General features: G+C 44.3%; 1 protein-coding gene and 1 long non-coding RNA gene across 5 annotated transcripts in view; one reads left to right on the plus strand and one right to left on the minus strand.

Annotated features, from left to right (window-relative positions):
* SLC1A6 (solute carrier family 1 member 6) overlaps nt 1-20,373 on the plus strand; it is a 43,782-nt gene that overhangs the window by 8,644 nt on the left and 14,765 nt on the right. The window contains exon 1 of one of the 3 annotated variants that reach the window (XM_077859616.1): nt 18,621-18,762. The exons of 1 other annotated variant lie outside the window; for it this stretch is intronic. The gene's annotated coding sequence lies outside the window, so the exon portion shown is untranslated. Of the gene's footprint in view, nt 1-18,620; nt 18,763-18,924; nt 18,947-20,373 lie in introns of those variants that run through there. One more of the 3 variants, XM_077859618.1, reaches the window with a different exon arrangement.
* Nucleotides 10,613-19,482, minus strand: LOC144290414 (uncharacterized). 2 transcript variants are annotated; one of them, XR_013358086.1, is made up of 5 exons: nt 19,032-19,482; nt 17,935-18,050; nt 15,132-15,279; nt 12,319-12,424; nt 10,613-12,200 (listed from the first exon to the last, which is right to left on the minus strand). It is a non-coding gene; the product is annotated as an uncharacterized LOC144290414 (long non-coding RNA). The 2 variants fall into 2 exon arrangements; XR_013358085.1 differs by having other exon boundaries at nt 15,132-15,284.

Genomic DNA, 20,373 nt, shown 5'->3' on the forward strand with positions numbered 1-20,373 from the left:
TTCTTTCTAACAGTGGCATTTTTATGTGAGCATTTGGTGGGCACTTCTAACTCAATAGGTCCCAAACCAAACCTTTGATTAATCTCCCTGATCTTTTCCTCCACTAGTATTGCTTGACTTGATAGTTGGCCCACCATCCCCGCCACCCCCCTCCCAGCTGCTTTTATTAAAAACTTAGAAGCTTCTTTAATCTTTCATGTCTGCATCCAACCCATCAACAAGTTCTGCCAGCCTTACTTTTAAAATGTATCCCAGGAGATCCCTGGGTGGCTCAGCAGTTTAGCGCCTGCCTTTGGCCCAGGGCGTGATCCTGGAGTCTCGGGATCGAGTCCCACATCAGGTTCCTTGCACGGAGCCTGCTTCTCCCTCTGCTTCTCTCTCTCATTCTGTGTCTCTCATGAATAAATAAATAAAATCTTAAAAAAAAAGAAAAAATGTATCCCCCAAATATTCATCCTTTTTTCCATTGTTACCACTATTATTTTTTTGGAAAGATTTTACTTATTTATTTAGAGAGAGACAATGTGAGTGTGGGGAGGGGGCAGAGGGAGAGGGAGAGACAGATTCTCAAGAGACACCATGCTGAGTGCAGAGCCAGATGCAGGGCTCGATCTCACAACCCTGAGATCATGACCTGAACCGAAATCAAGAGTTCTGCTGAGCCACCCAGGCGCCCCCATGGCCAACATTCATATTCTTGCTCCCATCACCATGTTGCATTCATATGATCTCTCTGCCTATTCCTGCCCCTGCCCCACTTGCCTCCTTCAGTCCATTCTCCACACCACAGCCAGCACTATGTTTTAAACTAGAGCACATCTTTTTTTTTTTTTTTTAACTTAAAACACTTCAGTGAATCCCATTGTATTTAGAATAAAATCCAAACTCTTTACTCATAAGGCTCTGCATGATCTGACTTTTCTTACTTCCCTGAACTAACTCATCTTCTACCTCCCACCCCCAGGCCCACTCATTATGCTTCAGCTTCCCTGGCTATCTTTGAATTCCTCTAACACATCATGTTAGTTCCTACCCCAGGGCCCTTGCATTTGCTATTATCTTTTGGTCAGATCTCTTTCCCTGAAGATTTTCGCCTGGGTGGCTGCTTGGTGTCCCTCAAGGAGGCCTTCCTTGACTACTTACTCAAAAGTAGCTCTCTTAGTCTTAAAGTTCCTTCATATAGTGTCTTCACAGCACTAATCACTACCTGGAAGTCTTTTATCTATTTGTTTACTTTTTAATTTTTGATCTCCCCCCGTCTCCTGGAAGAAACCGTGCTCTTATTTTTTTTAATAATAAATTTATTTTTTATTGGTGTTCAATTTGCCAACATACAGAATAATACCCAGTGCTCATCCCATCAAGTGCCCACTTCAGTGCCCGCCACCCAGTCACCCCTACCCCCCGCCCTCCTCCCATTCCACCACCCCTAGTTCGTTTCCCAGAGTTAGGAGTCTTCCATGTTCTGTCTCCCTTTCTGATATTTCCCACTTATTTTTCCTTCTTTCCCCTTTATTCCCTTTATATTTCCCAAATGAATGAGACCATATAATGCTTGTCCTTCTCCGATTGGCTTATTTCACTCAGCATAATACCCTCCAGTTCCATCCACATTGAGGCAAATGGTGTGTATTTGTCGTTTCTAATGGCTGAGTAATATTCCATTGTACACATAGACCACAGCTCCTTTATCCATTCATCTTTCGATGGACACCGAGGCTCCTTCCACAGTTTGGTTATTGTGGCCATTGCTGCTATAAACATCGGGGTGCAGGTGTCCCGGCGTTTCATTGCATCTGTATCTTTGGGGTAAATCCCCAACAGTGCAATTGCTGAGTCGTAGGGCAGGTCTATTTTTAACTCTTTGAGGAACCTCCACACAATTTTCCAGAGTGGCTGCACCAGTTCACATTCCCACGAACAGTGTAAGAGGGTTCCCTTTTCTCCACATCCTCTCCAACATTTGTTGTTTCCTGCCTTGTTAATTTTCCCCATTCTCACTAGTGTGAGGTGGTATCTCATTGTGGTTTTGATTTGTATTTGTATTTAAGAGCCTAGCATAGCTCATGGCATACAGTAGGTTCTCAGTACGCATGTGATGAAGGAATGCTGTGATCGTGTTATTTGTTTCCTTTTATTTTTTAAAGATTTATTTATGAGAGAGAGAGGGAGAGGGAGAGAGAGAGAGAGAGAGTGCATGAGTGGGGGGAAGGACAGAAGAAGAAGGAGAGAGATAATCCTCAAGCAGACTCCCAGCTAAGCATAGAGCCTGACATGGGGCTCAATCCCATGACTCCGAGATCATGACCTGAGCCAAAACCAAGGGTCAGATGAGATGCTTAACCAACTGAAGCATCTAGGCACCCCTCCTTTTTTATTTTTTGAGGTGAAATTCTCATAATAGAATTAATATTGTTAAAGCACACAATTCCGAGGCATTTAGTATATTTACGATGTTGTGTAACCACCAGCTCTATATAGGCCCAAAACATTTTCATCATCCTCACATAAAACCCCGTACCCATCAGCAGTCACTCCCCCTACACCCACTCCCTACCCCACTCCTGACAACCACTAGTCTACTTTCTGTCCCCATGGATTTGCTTGTTCTCATATTTCATGTAAATTAATCATACATTGTGACCCTTTGTTCTCTTCCTCTTAGCATAATGATTTCAAGGTTTGTTCATGCTGTATCATGTAGCAGTTTTTCATTCCTTTTTTTTTTTATGACCAATTTCTACTATACTTATATACCACAACTTCGTTTATCCATTGACGGACATTTAATTTTTTTTTAAAGATTTTATTTATTTGGATAGCCCCGGTGGCTCAGCGGTTTAGCGCCGCCTACAGCTCAGGGCGTGATCCTGGAGACCCAGATAGAGTCCCACATCAGGCTCCCTGCTGGATCCTGCTTCTCCCTCTGCCTGTGTCTCTGCCTCTCTCTTTCTCTCCTCTCTGTGTATTCTCATGAATAAATAAAGTTAGCATACAATATTTAAAAAAAAAGATTAAAAAAAAGATTTTATTTATTTATTCATGAGAGAGAGAGAGACAGAGACATGTATTTATTACATGATATATGAGTATGTGCTTTCTTGTTGAGTGTTTGAATGGTGCAAGGATGAAGAGGGAATGAGTGACCCTGGATTTGGAAACCAAAGGATCATTCAATAATGGGGAGGGATAAGATGGCCCATGGAAGCTTCCCAGGCCAGCCATGCTGGAAACCTACCAGGGTCACCAGGAAGTGATGGAGGCAAGTAATCTCTGGTGATGGAGACGTATTTCCAGGATTTACAAGAATGTGGATTTAGCATAGTCATGGGGCCCAGTGGTATATGGTGCAACAGACCTTCACTAGAGTCAGGATGGTGCTATGGTCAAGATTCTGGAGCTGGAGGAGTTGAGTGCACATTATGACTCTGACATAATGTTTGTGTGATCTTGGGCAAGTCTCTGGCTTCTCTCTCCCTCTGTTTCCTCATCTGTGAACTAGGATAATAGGAGCATGGCATGGATTAAATGTATTAATATGAGGAAAGAGCTTAAAATGATGGCTCACATAGAATAAGCATGATTCAAGTGCTTACTTTTCATTTTTACTACTTGAATGAATGGATGCACTACTCTAACAGCAGGAGAGGCAGAAAGGGTTTCCCAAAGAACCAGGGAGACCGCTCACTTGGGACAACATTCTGTGCTTAGTCCATTTAGTGCTCCTATTTTCCCAACCAGAGGATTATACTGGGTTGCTGCTGCCTGGTGTACAGAGCACTGTGCCTGCCAACCTACCCGAGGGACACCTGAGAAGGCTTTTTTGTGCCAGACCAATATGAAGGATTGCTCTAACAAGCATCTGAAGGATTGCTCTAATAAGCATCTGTGGTGAAATTCATTAGGGTTATGAGTGAAGGTGTGGTCAGTTCTGTTCTGGCTTTTTATTGGCTCAATCCATTAACTTCAAAACACTCTCAATGTCTACCACCATTTTTGAACATTGAAATTGGTGCATACTACTGCCCAGTGCTTAATCCACCAACTTCTAATTTTCATCTTCAGACCCAAATTTGACTGTATCAACTTCTAAAACTCACCTCTGGTTCCTGGCTCTGATGGCCTGTTTTAGATACCTTTCTCTAGCCTGACACATATAAGCGTGTGTTTGGGGGAATGAGTGAACTGTCTTCTGCACTGTTTTCAAAGCCTAATGGTCATAGCCTGGATTGACATCTGCTAGAAACTGAATGTTTGTGTCCTCCCAAACATTTTGTATGTTAAATCCTAACGCCCAGTGTGATGGTATTAAGAAGTGGGGCCTTTGAGAGATGGTTAGGTAATGAGGGTGAAACCCTTATAAATGAAATTAGTGCCTTACAAAAGAGACCCCAGAGAGCTCTCTTAGCTCTTTTTCCATGTAAAGTCATAGTGAGTAGATGGCTGCTTATAAACCAAGAAGTCCTCTCGAGATGATGAATCTATTGGCATCTTGATCTCATATGTTCCAGCCTCCAGAACTGTGAGAAATACATTTCTGTTGTTTTTAAGCCACCCTGCCTATGATACTCTGTTATAGCAGCCCTAACACTCTAAGACAGCAGGTGTCTGGAAAAGAACCATAGAAGCGCTGGAATTAGTTTACAGTCTCCAAGAGATTCAACTACGTGTGGCTCGGCAGCAATTATGAGATTCAGAAAATGCCTCAGAAACATTTATATACATGAGCAGAGGGCTAGGAAAATTTTTCATTACTCTTCAAATACAAATATTCTCTTAAACTAACAAATAAGCCCGTTTTTACGCCACAAAAGTAACAGATACGCATTGTGTAAAACGTGTAAAATACAGAAAGTCAGAATGAAGAGAATGAGAATCATCTGTAATTTTATCATCCAGAGACACCTATTATGAACATGTTTGATTTTACTCCAGCTATTTCCCTATATTCCTTCCTCCCTATCTATAGTTATGGTTATACACATCTCCCTCCTCCCATCATACCAATGTTCAAATATTTCTAACGCAGCCCAATAGGGAATAATGTTTGTGAAATTAGCTCTCTGGTTTTTGTTATGAAGAAGGCTTTACAGCAACTCCTTTTTGTAGCCATCTCTGCTGGACCACCTGTTCTGCCTAACAAGTACTGCAAAGTGGGGAGCAGAATTTTGCCCTTGGATTTAATAGTGTGAAATTGCAGGATGTATGAAGAAGGAGAGCCTTCTAAAACTTCTAGCTTTTCTTTCTTTTTTTTTTACATGGAGATGCCCTTCACTCTGAAATTTTGGCAGGTAATTATCAGAGACTCCTTTTTAGGTTCCCCAATGTCTTTCCTTCTGGGGCACCAGGTTCTACTTTTAGCAGGTGCCCCCCTTTCTCTTGGAGATAATCACATCAGTTGGTCTCTTGTTCCAGGGGGATATGACCTAGAATCAATTTTGTCTTTGAGAAATGAGGCCACTCTCCTGGGGGAGGTGTCAGGAGACAGTGGGAAGCCCCAGGCTGGGAGAGGAGGTTCTTCCCAGTCACCTCCTGCAAAGGTGGTGACCATGCTTGGTGAGGGATAAGGACTGGTCCCTATAACTCTAGTCCCCACCACTCCCCTGAAATGGTTCAGGCAAAAGGTCATCAATGTTATCTTACAATTGACAAATTCTGTAGTTTCTTTTCTGTCCCATTCAACTTGACCTCTAGGTAGCATTTGAAATTATCAACCACCTGGAACTTGGGTCTCCTCTCCTAAAACGCATTCACACCTTTCTCCTTTTGCCTCTAGTCTTGGTCTTTCATGGGCTCGTTGTCTGCCACCCACCCATCAAGTGCAGTGTTCTTCAGGTTCTTCTTAATTAGGTGGCCTTGAAGTTGGCCCCCAGTGGTCTGTACCTTTTGGTCTTCATACCTTGTGTAATCTCCTCCCTTTGTGGGCTAGAGTTAATGATTCACTTCTAACCACTACAATATGGCAAAAGTGATAAGATGCCACTTCTGAATTAAGTTATAAAGACATCGTGGCTTTTGTCTTGCTCACTCTTTTAGCAATGGGGAAGTCCACATGGCAAAGAATTGAGGAAGCCTCTGGCTATCAGCCAGCAATGACCTGAAGCCCTCAGTCCAATATTCCGTGAGGAACTGAATCCTGCCAACAACCATACAAGTGAGCCTAGAATCACATTCTTTCCTAGTCTAGCCTGGAGAAGACATAGCAGCCCCAGCTGACATCATGTCTGCAGATTGGTTAGAGCTTGAGCTAGTAGGCCCAGCTAAGCCATGCCCTACCCACAAGAACCCATTTAATTAATATGTGTTGTTTTAAGCTGTTGAGTTTTGGGATAATTTGTTATACAGCAAGAGCTAACTAATATATGAGGTTTCCATCCCCCATTCACTTCTCATTTCTCACCTTCTCCTTAGAAAAGCTCATCCATGCTAGTGGATTCAGGTATTACTGGTTAGGTGAGGACAACTGTGGCTTCAGTCCAATGGGTAGATTCAGTGAGGTGAGCCTTAAGTTTAGAAGAGCACCCAAATTTCTTACCATGATCTCCAAGTTGCTTGTTCCATGCCACTTTGCTTCTGTCTACCTTTCCTTCTCCATTTCCTGCCACTCTGTCCTCTAATCATAAAGGGTCAGCTATGCTAGTGCTCAGACTCCCCTCTTTGGAATGTTCTTCCCTCTCTGAGATGTTCTCCTGCATCTTTTTTTTTTTTTAAAGATTTATTTATTTATTTATGATAGACATATATATATATATATATAGAGAGAGAGAGAGGGGCAGAGATACAGGAGGAGGGAGAAGCAGGCTCCATGCCGGGAGCCTGACGTGGGACTTGATCCTGGGACTCCAGGATCGTGCCCTGGGCCAAAGGCAGGCGCCAAACCTCTGAGCCACCCAGGGATCCCTCTCCTGCATCTTTATATGGTTTACTCTCTCTTTCATACCTTATGTCTCTGCTCAAATATTATCTCCTAATGGATACCTGTTTGATTATCTGATCGGAAATCATGCCACTTACCAGTTTGTGATTGTTACCACCCTCTCTAGATGTCAGCTCTTTGAGGAGGATCTCCTCTGTCTTAGTCATCACTGAATCCACAGTACCTAGGCCAGTTCTTGGCACAGAGCAGGCCCTTAATACCTATTTGTTGAATGACTGAATGACAGTGGCCTTGCCACACTTGGACATAATCCATGTGTAGAGCAACAGAAAAGACTTTGAACTGCTTCTGCTATGGACATTCCTGTTCTGGCCACTCATCCCATCCTCCAAACACCCTTTTCATTTATGGGAGAGTCCAAATTAGGGGGGAGGCAAGACTGCTGAAGGGTCTTATCTATTGTCGTAGTTTGAATTGTCCCCTGCTCCACAAAAGATATGTTGAAGTCCTGACTTCTGGCACCTGTGAATGTGAACTTGGCAATAGGGTTTTGCGGTTGTAATGAGTTAAGTTACCATGAGGCTATGCTGGAACAAGATGGGTCCTTGATCCAATGACTGACGTCTTTATAAAAAGGCTATGTAAAGACACTAGGCCATGTAAGGAAGGAGGCAGAGACTGGTGTGATGCATCTACAAGCTGAGGAACACCAAGGTTGTTGGTAACTCCTAGAAAGTGGAAGAGGCAAAGAAGGATCCTCTCCTGGGGCCTTTGGGGGAAGCATAGCACTGCCAACACCAACACCTTGTTTTCTGGGCTCTGGGAGAGTAAGAGAATATTGCTGTTGTTTTAAGCCTCCCAGTTTGTGATAATTTGTTAAAGCATTGTAGGAAACTAAGATAATGGTGTCTGCCCCTTTAGTCTGGGGTCCCCTGTATACTCCTGGTCTATCTCTATGTGGTGTTCCCTGTCACTTGGGCATATTGCAGACACCTTTTCAGTGCTCAGAGTGCAGAACCACAGCCATTTCCTCTCCTGGCTACCTGAGCTCACCTTCTAATTGCCAGATTTCCCATCATAATCCTCTCTGGAGCTTTCATCTCTTGCTGGAGCCTTCTTTATTTTGTTTTATTTTTAAAAAAGATTTTATTTATTTATTCATGGGGCGGGAAGAGAGAGAGAGAGAGGCAGAGACACAGGCAGAGGGAGAAGCAGGCTCCACGCAGGGAGCCCCACGCGGGACCCGATCCTGGGACCCCAGGATCATGCCCTGGGCCAAAGGCAGGCGCCAAACTGCTGAGCCACCCAGGGATCCCTGGAGCCTTCTTTAAATGGAGCCTTACAGATTTCCCAAAGCAGGGAGTCTATTGATTGATACTGTCCACAAAGATCTGCCTCCTGCAGTGCAGAGCAGGTTGGAAATAGATAGTGGACTCAGGGGTCCACTAGAAAATCTCTTTCCTAATGGGCTAATTGATTTGACAACTATTTACTGAGCACCTGCTCTGCGTCAGGCACTGGGCTGAGAAGAGAGCGACAAGACAAAGCCCCTTCTCTTATGGAGCTTCTTGTCCAGTGGTGGAGACATAACATGAAGAACTAAAGTAAACTACCAAGATCATGGCAGATAGAGGTGATTGCTTAAGGCGTGTGACGAATAATAATAATTCTGTGATCATCATGATAAACTGCCAAAATGACGTGATTCTAATTCTTTTTATTGTAGCAAAACATACATGGCATAAACTTTATTATTATAACCATTTTTTTAAGTGTATAGTTTAGGGGCATTGGGTACATTCACATTGTTGTGCAACACTCACCGCCATCCTTCTGCAGAACTTTTCCATCTTGCAAGCTGGAACTTTGTCCCTGCTAAACATTAACTCCATTCCTCCCTCCCCTCCACCCCCAGTCTCTGACAACCACCATTCTATTGTCTGTCTCTATGAATTGGATTACTCTAAATACTTCATAGAAGTGGATTCACACAGCACTTGTGCTTTTGTGACTGGTTTATTTCACTTAGCAAAATGTCCTCAAGGTTCACTCATGTCATAGCATTATCAGCAGAATTCTAATTTTGAACTAGGAAAAGTATCCCTGCCTGGAAACGAATCCACCAACATTTTAATGGTAATTAGTAATAGGATTAAGATTCTACATTTTCTGCATTTGAAATTTTTTCTACAAGGGACACGAATTACCTTGATCATAAAAGAAAGTCTTTAAAATGTCTGCTTTCTGGTCTTTCTCTCATGTCAATGGTGCTGCTTTTCAATGTTTCCCCAGCTTTTCCATGTTCCACCAAGGATACTTCTGCTACTACTATTTCCATAGCCTGTTTATTTATGTTTTATTTTCTTGAGTTGAGATGGCTAATTTTATTAATTTGTTTTTTATTGAGATAGAATTGACACACACAGTAGTTCCCCCTTGCCCTTGGTTCTGCTTTTGATGGTTTCAGTTACCCTCAGTCAGCTGAGTTCTGGAAGCAAATGACCCTCCTCCTGACGTATTGTCAGAAATGCCTAATGATATATCACAATGCCCCAGTCATTCCCCTCACTTCATCTCGTCATGTAGGCATTTTATCATCTCACATCATCACAAGAAGAAGGATGAGCACAGAACACTAAGATATTTTGAAAGGGGGAGGAGAAAGAGTAAGCACGTTCACACAAATATTGCAGTATATTGTTATAGTTGTTCTATTTCAGTATTATTGTTAATCTCCTACTATGCCTAAATTATAAATTAAACTTTATCACAGAGGTGTATGCATAGGAAAAAAAAACATACTATATATAAGGTTGTGTGCTATTTGGGATTCAGTCATACAGCGGGGAGTCTTGGAACTTCCCCCACAGATAAGAGGGGGCTACTACAACATTGTGTAAGTTTAAAATGTACAGTATGTTGGTTTGATACATTTATATATTGCAATATGCTTGCTACCATAGCATTAGCTAACACCTCTCTCTTATCACATACTTATCATTTCTTTTTTGTGGTGGCAACAATTAAGATCTAGGCTCAGCAACTTGGAAGTTTATGGTACAGTATTGTCATCCGTAATCCCTATGCCATGCGTTACATATCCTGGACTTATTTATCTATGCCTATGTATTTTGCTACTGCTTTTTCTAAATGCCTTTCTAGTCGAGAGTCTCAGCAGGAAGCAGATGCACACTCAAACTGGGTAGTGTGGTGACAGTTTGGTGAAGAGGTGGTGGGGAGGGGGTGAGGAAACCATACGGGATGGTGCAGGAGCCTGGAGCTAGTGGTGCCTGGGCAGAACCAGAGAGGGAAGAGGGAGTATTTAGTGCCAGGACTGGGAGAGGGTCGCAGTCTACGGTCTAGGGGCACAGTGAATTTGTGAGGAGGAACCTGAGGGAAAAATACCCTGACCTCAAGTTCCTGCATCCCTCTTACTTCCTGCAAAAATCTCCCTTTGCCTGAACCCAGGGAGTGAGGGAGCCTGTTGGCATGATCCATGACAATCAGAGTCCTAGGACACAGAAGAAGGGGAGGACAGAGAGTCTCAGGAAGCCATATGAAAGTTATGCAGTGCTGTTTCTCAGTCAGACAGAGCTCTGAGGGCAGGGCCATGCCTCCCCACTCAGTATAATGCTGGGCACAAAACAGATGTCCTTAAATGCTGAATAAGTATTCATGAACTGGAAAGAGACTAATTTTTTTTTAAAAGATTTTATTTATTTATTTGAGAGACAGAGTGAGTGAGAGAGAACACACGGGCAGGGGCAGAGGCAGAAGGAGAAACAGACTCCTTGTTGGGCAAGGAGCCCAGCAGGATGCAGGGATGGGGTGGGGGGTTCAATCCCAGGATCCTGGGATCATGACCTAAGCCGAAGGCAGACACTTAACCAATTGAGCCACCCAGACACCCTGAAGCTAATTTTTAAAATTGTAAACTATACATAATGTAAAATTTTTTTAAATAATGTAAAATGTTACCATTGCAACCATTTTATCAGCTTGATGGAGATACCATTGATATATAGCATTGTGTAAGTTTAAGGTGCATGATGCACTGATTTGATACATTTATATATTGCAAAAGGATTATCACCACAGCCCTTGCAACCGCTTTGAGGTCACAACTTGATGGTTTTAAGTTCATTCACCATGTTGTACAACCACTACCATCATCTAGCTCCAGAACATTTCCATCACCCCCAAAAGAAAACTTTACACACGTTAGCCGAAGCTCTCCATTCCCCATGCCAGCCAGTACTGCCCGGGCCCCATCGCCCCCACAATTACCTATTCTGAATATCTCATATAAATATAAATGCAGACTGAATTGGGAGGTAGGAAGGAAACTAATCCCCTCATCTCTTTCTTCTTCTTCCCCACCCTGAAATTCTGCTTGTGGTTTCAGGCACTTGCATATCAGGCCACTCTGGTAGTAGGAAGGGTGGGTTTCAGAGAAGGAGGACCTGACCTTCCTCTCCCTTTTCCTAGGCTCCCTATGGGGCCCCAGGAATGATGGGGAAGCTTAGCTGATAATGAGACCCCCTCTCCCTTAATGACTCTGGGGGCTGCGGGGATGCCGCAGGCTAGCTCTGCCCTAATTAATTAATAGGGAGCGCTTCCCACAGAGGAATTAGCCTCAATTCTTACATTTCAGGCTCCTCTTGGCTCATGCCCTGCACAGGCCCCACTCCACAGCAGGGACAGTCTGGGGATGCTCCACCAGCTGGCTTACCTTCCTCATGCTAGAACCAGAGTTGGAACCACTGGTCAGAGGGGTCTACGGAGGGGGCTCAAACCCTGGCCCCACCACTTATTAACCATGTGGACTGCAACTCAACCTCTTTGAGACCCTTTTACATGTATAAAAGGGAACCAACAGCCTTTCCCTTATTAAGAGATTGAGAGAGAGAATCCTGGGGCCAGGAATAGGGTGAGGAGAGTGAGGCATTTGCTGGAGGCATGAAACATAAGGGAGGGCCCAAACACTCTGCAATTAAGAGAAATAATACCAGAATATTCTTATTGGAATATTGTTGGTATGGTAACTTTGAGAGGTGATGAATATGTTTATGGCCTTGATGATGGTGATGGTTTCATGGGTGTATATTTATTCCCAAACTCATCAAGTTGTATACATTAAAGACATTTAGCTTTAGAGGTGCCTGGGTGGCGCAGTCAGTTAGGCATCCAACTCTTGGTTTCCACTTCGATTGTGATCTTGGGGTTGTGGGATGAAGCCCCACATCGGGCTCTGCACTCAGCATGGAGCCTGCTTGGGATTTTCTCCCCATCTTGCTTGTTCTCTCTCTCTTTCTTGGATAATCTTTTAAAAAAATTAAAAAAAAAAGACATTCAGCTTTTTACGTGTCAATTATATTTCAATAAAATGGTTTAAAAAAGGAAATGAAAAAGGCATTGAGATAGTGACTCTAATTACCTACTTTCAAAACAGTGAAATATATCAGGTTTTTTTTCCCTTTATTGGTTATTCTTTGGAGATATAATTATATTACATTTTCCCAATTCAGAGATAATAAAGGTATTCTCCTATAAAAAGAATAAATCATATTTTAATGTGAATAATTCAGCCCTTCCCCCTCAAAAAATTAGTGCAAAAATCCATAGTGAGCAAAGTATAAAAAAAAGCATCGGTAAGAGTATTGAGCCAAGCCATATGGGAGCCTGAGCAAGAGAAAAAAATCAGGAATTCTGATTCTGTCTTTATTTGGAAAGTTGATATTTTCTTCATTGTGAATTTTGCATTCACTTTGGTTTTTAAAAAATTTGGGTTGAAATGTTCCTTATCTGAAATACTGAGTTTTGGGCACCACTTTTCCTTTTATTAAGGTGGAATTCATACCACATAAAATTAACCATCTCAAAGAGTACAATTCAGTGGCCCTTAGCACATTCACAATGTGGTGCAATCATCATCTCTATCCTATCTAGTTCGAGAACGTTTTCATCACCCCAAAAGACATCAGTACCCAGCATCAGTCATCCCCCAGTTCCCCCACTCCCTCCAGCATCATTAGCTTATGCTCCACTGGTGCAAAAGCAATGGTGAGTAACAGTTGCTATCACCTCAGCATGAATGAAGTTAGCCGCACCAAACTGTACTGAGTCCTTATATCCTTCACCACCATGCTCACAGCCAAAAAGAAGAAAAGCCAATTTTATTTTAGTATGTCTTTGACGAAGCAATAGCAACTACATTTATTTTATTAAACCTCAACTCTTGAGTGCACGTCTTTATTTTTTCTGATTTTAATGGAGTGTTTTTTAAAACTTTATTATGTATGTATGTATGTATTTATTTATTTATATTTCTTAGAGATTTATTTATTTTAAAAAGAGAGAGACAGTTGGTGGGGGGTGGGTAGGGGCCAAGGGAGAAAGAGTCTGAAGCAGACTCCATGCTCAGCATGGAGCCCAAGGTGGGGGGCTTGATCTCATGATCCCAAGATCATGACCATGAAATCACGCTGAGCAGAAATTCAGTCTGATGCTCAACCAATTGTGCCACCCAGGTGCCCCAAGACTTTTGTTTTAGCTTCATAGTCAAATGGAACAGAAGGTACAGAGGTTTCTCATATGCTCCCTGTCCTGGCACATGCACAGCTTCCCCATCATCAACATCCATCCCCCACCAGAGCAGTGCATTCGCCATAACTGATGAACCCACATGAACACATCATTATCACTCGGAGTCCACAGTTTACATTAGGGGTCACTCTTGGTGTTGTGTGTTTTATGGGTTTGGACAGATGTACAATGACATGTATCCACCATTATAGTCTCAGACAGAGTAGTTTCACTGCTCTCTCCTTCACTTACTCTTTTCTCTCTTTCCCCTAACCAAACACTGATCTTCTCACGGACTCTGCAGTCTTGCTTTTTCCACAATGTCATAGCTGGAATTACACAGTATGCAGCTTTTTCAGATTGGCTTCTCTTACTTAGTAATATGCTTTTAAGTTTTCTCTCTGCCTTTTCATGACTTGAGAGCTCATTTCTTTTGAGTGTTGAATAATATATCATTGTCTAGATGTCCTACAGTTTATCCATCCATTTGCCTACCAAAGGACATTTTGGTTGTTCCTGAGTTTTGGCAATTATGAATAAAGCTGCTATACCTATCTATATGCAAGTTTTTGTGTAGATAGAAGCTTTCAACTGCTTTGGGTAAATATCATGGAGGGTCATTTCTGGATTATACAATGAGGATGTTTAGTTTTGTAAGAAACTGCCAAACTGTTTACTAAATGGCTGTATCAGATGATGTCTTTTTAATATTCTGTAGGATAAAATGGAAAGTGTGCATAAAGCATTTTTGCTGCATGCTGAACTACTATGGTAGCTGTCTCCAGGAAAAAACGCCTGCATTGTTGTTTGATTTGCAAGCTGAACCAGCCACTTTTTAAATGGGATACCATTTTTGGATATGCAAACCTCAGTTCTGAAATGGATATTATTTGACAGACATTCTTCACACGAGTGAAAGAGAGGGGCCTGTCACTTCAAGAAAAACAACTGACAGTATTTTTTTTTTTTTACCAGTGATAATATTTGAATTTTTAGGTGAAAACTAGAATTTTGAAAAATCTGTATTTACCACAGTGATCTTAACAGCTTCCCAATGTTTAAAGGCTTTTCTCAAAAAAAAAAACAAACAAAAAAAACAAAAAAAAAAAAATAAAGGCTTTTCTCAGAAGATTGGGGGTCATACTAACAACTGTGACTTTTGGGTAATAAATAATGAAATGTGTTCATATTTGGAAGATCTGTGTAATTCAGTGAACTAATATTTTTCAAATGACTAGTGCATGATGTTTCAAAATCATGCACTGCTAAAAGATGCACTCAATGGATTTTAATGTTAGTAGAATACAAAAGATTCACTGGCAGTCTCAGATCCCACACTGCTACTATTCTTTAAGAAATTAAGACGTATCAAGGGGCTCCTGAGTAGCACTGCTGGTTAAGCCTCGGACTCTTGGTTTCTGCTCAGGTCGTGATCTCAGGGTCATGAGATTGAGTCCTGCATTGGGCTCTGCACTCTTTGCAGAGTCTGCTTAAGATTCTCTTTCCCTCTCCCCCTGTCCCTCCCCACCTCCCCCTCTCTCTCAAATACATAAATAAATCGTAAAAAAAAAAAAACAAAACCTAAAACATACTGAGTTTTGGTATAATCTCAAAGAATAGCCACAAGTATCTGAAAAGCTGATTAAAATATTCTCCTTTTTCCAATTACCTGTCCATGTGAGGTTGAGTTTTCTTCATACGGGCTTTAACCAAAAACAACACATCATGAGCGATTCAGTGCAGAAGGTACACTTGATTCTTATTATGCAAGGTAGTTTTGTTCTCTCAAGTTGCCTTAAGTACTGAATACTGAGCCACTGCCCTTAGGGAGAAATACAGGGTTAGGTTCCTGCAAGCCTCTGCCCACAACATTTTTTTACAAGCAATCATTCACCAACCAATACTTTACTTTGTTTTATGTGTGTTTCTGTTTAAAGATACCTTATTCAATAAATTATTAAATATATTATTATTTATTATATTTAATATATACTGTTGGCTTGTTAACATTGAATTCACAAACAGCAGCACTGTAATTATTGCCTTAGTGAAGCTCATCTAGCACATGAATTTTCTCAGTGAGGCACATGGCAGCCTTCTTATGCTAACCAACCTTAGCAGTACTCAGCGCTATGCATGAGGAGGCCATTTTAAACATCAAAAGAGCACAGAGATGTGAAGAGCACACACATGTGAAAAATATGGCACTAAATAGACCAGGAAAATGACATCTTTTATAGCATGGTATCTGAAACAGGAAGGCAGAGCACAGCCTTGTTCAGCGTCAGCTGGGAAAGTGCATGCCAGCTAGTTCAGATTTCATATCACTCAGCATGTCTGCTAATGGCCACAAAGTGCCAAAGGTATTGATTTTGGAGTCATACATAAGTTTAACTTGAGTGGGTGAACTTGTAAATATGGAATCCTCACATAATAAGGATTGACTGTATAAGAACCCTGATTTCTTTCTATTAAGTGAGACACGAAAGCAATTTGCAAAAGCGTAAAACGTTGCTTTTCTCATAATTTTTTCTTTTGGAAAATATAGTTATTTTTCATAGAACATGCTATTTATATTAACATATAATGAGCTTATTTTTAGGTTACGATGAGTAAATAAATATTTTAAAAAGCTTTCTCAGTCTTAACTTCTAACACAGTAAATAAAAATGGATAAGTATAATCCACAGATGAAAACTTTTCAGTGTCCCATGATCTTTTAAATCAACAGACACAACGTCTTTGAACAGTTTTGGATTTACAGAAAAATTGAAAAGATAGTACAGAGACTTCCCATATCCACTGCCCCCCCACCCCACCCCGCCATAATTTCCCTTGTCTTCCATCTGTATGATATGTTTGTTTCAGTTAAGGAGCCAATATTGATACATTATTACTAAAGACCACAGTCTATGGATATGTCCTCAGTTTTTTCCCTAATACCCTTTTTCTGTTCTGGGATCCCCTGTGGGATCTTACATTACATGAGGCTACTCTTTGCTGTGATAGTTTCTCAGACTTTCCTTGTGTTTGATGGCTTGACAGTTTTGAGGAGTATATTGTAGGATACCTCTCTATTGGAATTTGATTTTTTAAAATAATGATTAGGGTACTTGGGTGGCCCAGTGGTTAAGCATTCAGCTCAGCTGGTGATTGCAGGGTCCTGGGATGGAGTCGTGCATCAGGTTCCCTGTGGGGAGCCTGTTTCTCCCTCTGCCTCTCTCTCTATGTCTCTCATGAATGAATGAGTGAATGAATGAATGAATGAATGAATAAATAAATAAATAAAAGATTATGATTAGGCTGGGGTTTTGGAGGATCTACTCTAATTGTTAAAAGTGTAAAAGGGGGGGGGGCACCTGAAGACAGTTGGTTAAATGAACAACTCTTCATTTTGGCTCAGGTCATGATCTCAGGGTTGTGAGATGTAGCCCCAAGCTGGGCTCCACACTGAGCATGGAGCCTGCTTAAGATTCTCTCTCCCTCACACACTCTGGTTCTCAAAAAAAAAAAAAAAAAAAAAAAAAAAAAAAGTAAAGGGATTCTGAGACCCAATCAGAACTGCTTCGATTTACTTATTATTTACTAATTTTGTGTAAAAAGAGCAAAGGAGTGTTCTGTCTTCTTTCCTGCTCAATCCCCAGCTTCTAGACAGGCCAGCTCACTGTGAGCACACAATAAATATTTGTGGAGTGAATAACTAAGAGCCAGGAGCTCTAGGCTCAGGCTCAGAGACAGGTGCAGAATCTTCACGTACAGCCAGTGACAGAAAAAAGGGAATGGGGACGTTTCAGGGGGGAGTGTGGCCCAGGAGACCTGACATCTAGGGCAGGGGCTCAACCTTAGCCACACACTGAAATCACTCAGGGAGCATGAAACTTGATGCTGATACTTGAGCCCCACACCCAGGGACACTGACGTGATTGGTTTAGGATGTCACTGGGCATCAGAACTTTTTAAAAGTTCCCCTGGTGGATTGATTCTAAGGTTCAGCTAAGTTTGAGAACCACCTATCTGGGGGCGGGCGCTGTCCAGGAGGAGAGATCAGGCAGTAGGACAAAGATTTGAACTGAGATGGCTGCTGCCTGCCTGTGTGATGTTGGGCAAGTTACTGAACCTCCCCGAGCGCCTGTTCCCTCATCAAATGGGGGTAGTGGTATCTACTTCAAAGGGGCGTGTAGAGCAGCCCCGATGGCCCAGAGGTTTGGCCCTGCCTTCAGCCCGGGGTATGATCCTGGAGACCCAGGATCGAGTCCCACCTCGGGCTCCCTGCATGGAGCCTGCTTCTCCCTCTGCCTGTGTCTCTGCCTCTCTCTCTCTCTCTGTGTGTCTGTCATGAATAAATAAATAAAATCTTAAAAAACAAAAACAAAGGAGGATGTAGATGAACTCTTAGAGCAAATGAGCCTGCCTAGCCTAGGAAATTGCCATCAACACTTGTTCCATGACAACAATACTAGTAACAAACATACACTGATTTTTATGACCTGAGGGAAATGACAGCTTTCAGGGGAGGCGGGGGAGGTTGGAAGCGACCAGATCCGTGCCGTCAGAGAAGCAGCGCAGGATCAACGTTGACAGGTGTACTCTAAAGACAGCAAAGAATAATATTAATTACAACAGTAGAGGAATCATTCGTCTCCCATCTGTACGAGGCTTCACGCGGGGCGCACAGTATTTCCTTTGCAGCTTTAATTTTCCGTGGGGTCGGCCGAGTCATCTCCGTGGTTTAAATAAGGCCAGGCTCAGAGAGGGAGAGGGACCGGCCCAAGGGCACGCAGCGGCCAAGCGGCCGGGGGCACCGGGACCCTGGCGCTCGCCGGGCCCAGACCTCCGCGGGGATGCGGGCCGTGCCCGGCGGTCCCGGGGCGGGTCCCCGCGCTCTCCCGGGGCTTGGGGCCTGGGGGGGTGGGGGGGCCGGGAGGCGGGGGCTCGGAGGCGCGGCTCCGGGGCGGGGGCGGGGGCGGGGGCGGGGGCGGGCCGCGGGAGAGGCCACCCAGCGCGCGCTGCCCAGGATCCCCTCCCTCCCCACCCACCTCGCGCGGGGGAGGCGGGGGGCATCCCGGAGGGGATCCCGCCCCCTCCCCCGGCCGCCCCGCGCCCCCGCACCCACGTGAGCGCAGGGCCAGCCCGGCTCCCGCCCGCAGCACAGTGCCTCCGCCGGCCGGTCCCGCACCAGCGGCGCCATCCCCGGCGGTCCCCGCAGCTCGCCGGCCGCTTCGCCGGGCTCCGGCACCTGCATCCGGGCGCAGCGCGCAGGCCGAGGCGCGGGCAGGCCGCCCCCGCCGCTCCGGGCGCGGGTGAGTGGGGACTCGGCGGCCCGCTCGGCCGGGGGCTCTGGGTCGGGGCGCGCGGGGTCCGAGGCGGGCTCGGCCCGCCCTGGGGTCAGGCGGGTGGGGGCCCCTGCGTGCGAGTTCCCGGCTCCCGGCGCCTTTGTCTCAACTGCCCCTCCGCATGGTCGCCGCCGCTCATCCGGTCGCCTTGGTGAGTTTCCTCCCCCTTAGTTGTCACCTAGGTCTCCCTGCCCATCTCCCCTCCTCCCCTTCCCACCCCAGGGTCCGTGCCTCACCTCGTGCACAGGTTTCCATCTCTGTGCCTGATGCCTCCTCCGTTTCCAGGGCTGGGCTCCCTTCCCTACTTTGGGGGTGGGGTGGGGGGTTATCCCCCCAACTCTGGACAGACCTGTGACGGAGACTTTGGCACCGCCGCACGGGGGCTGGGTTGTGGGAAGTTGCGAGTGGGGTGGTGGTGGTGTGGCGTGCGCGTTGCAGGCTGAATTTTTGAGTGGGCTTGCCTTCCTGAAGAGGTGTGTGTGGGCTGGATGTTTAAATGTGGGAAGGAATTTGAATTGTTGAAGTTTTGTGTCTGGAGTCCCAAGTTGCGCGGGTGTGTGTGTTTGTGTGCAGCAACTCTATGGCTTTCATTGTATGGAGTTTCATTTCCGAAGGGGAATTGTGCAGGGTCTTGAAGGTGTGTGTGTGGGGTTGTCTGATGGTGTGCATGAATGTGGCAAGTGTGTGTGTGTGTGCATAGGGATTGTATAACTGACACTGCAGGAGTGGAGTTGCATTTCTGGAGGTGTGCGTGGGCTTGTGTGTCTGAAGAGCTCTCTGGGTGTGTGACTGGGTGTGTGGTTGTATTTGTGTCCATTGCACTCAAAGGCATGTGAGGCTGTGTGTTTGAAGGTGTGTGTGATTCCTCTCCTCTCTTTCCTTCTCTGCTTCCTCCTCTGGCTAGCAGAGTGTTGAGATAAAATGTATGGGAAGCATACATCTGCTCAAGCTTGCTTTGGTTTTAGGATGTAGGCCCTTCCTCTCTTTCCTTTGGCTCCAAGGGAGGGGTGGCCAGTGCATCTCATCACATCTGAGAGTCTGGAGGTTGGGGGAACCAGGTGGGAGACCCATCCTGAACTCCTGCAGAGACTGGGGACACTAGAAGGGCCATTTCCCAAGCAGCAAGCCTAAGAAACAGGGTCAAGAGAATACCGAGGACCAGGAGAGACTGGAAAAGAGAGAATCCAGGGGTCAGAGGTTGTCTCTGTCCTCATTTCTGTGTCTGTTGGCTTTCTGCTTTTTATCAACCACAGTTGAGATCTATGTTGTGCCCACCAGGCGCTGTTCTAAGTGTCATTGGGCCATCTAAGCCACATAGAAAGTGATGTCTATCTCCACCGGCAAGGTGGAGGGAGATTTGAAATGAACTCAGGTATGCTCTTCTACTAAGCTAGGGGCTGGCAAATTTTGTTAGTAAAGAGCCAGAGAGATTGTATTGCAGCCCATATAATCTCTGTCCCAACACCCCAGCTCAGCTGTTGTAATATGAAAGTAGCTGTAGAGGGTGCTTGGGTGGCTCAGTGGTTGAGCATCTGTCTGTGGCTCGGGCCATGGTCCCGGGGGTCCCAGGATCAAGTC

The sequence above is a fragment of the Canis aureus genome, chromosome 19, assembly GCF_053574225.1.
Source record: "Canis aureus isolate CA01 chromosome 19, VMU_Caureus_v.1.0, whole genome shotgun sequence".
Taxonomy (NCBI): Eukaryota; Metazoa; Chordata; class Mammalia; order Carnivora; family Canidae; genus Canis; species Canis aureus.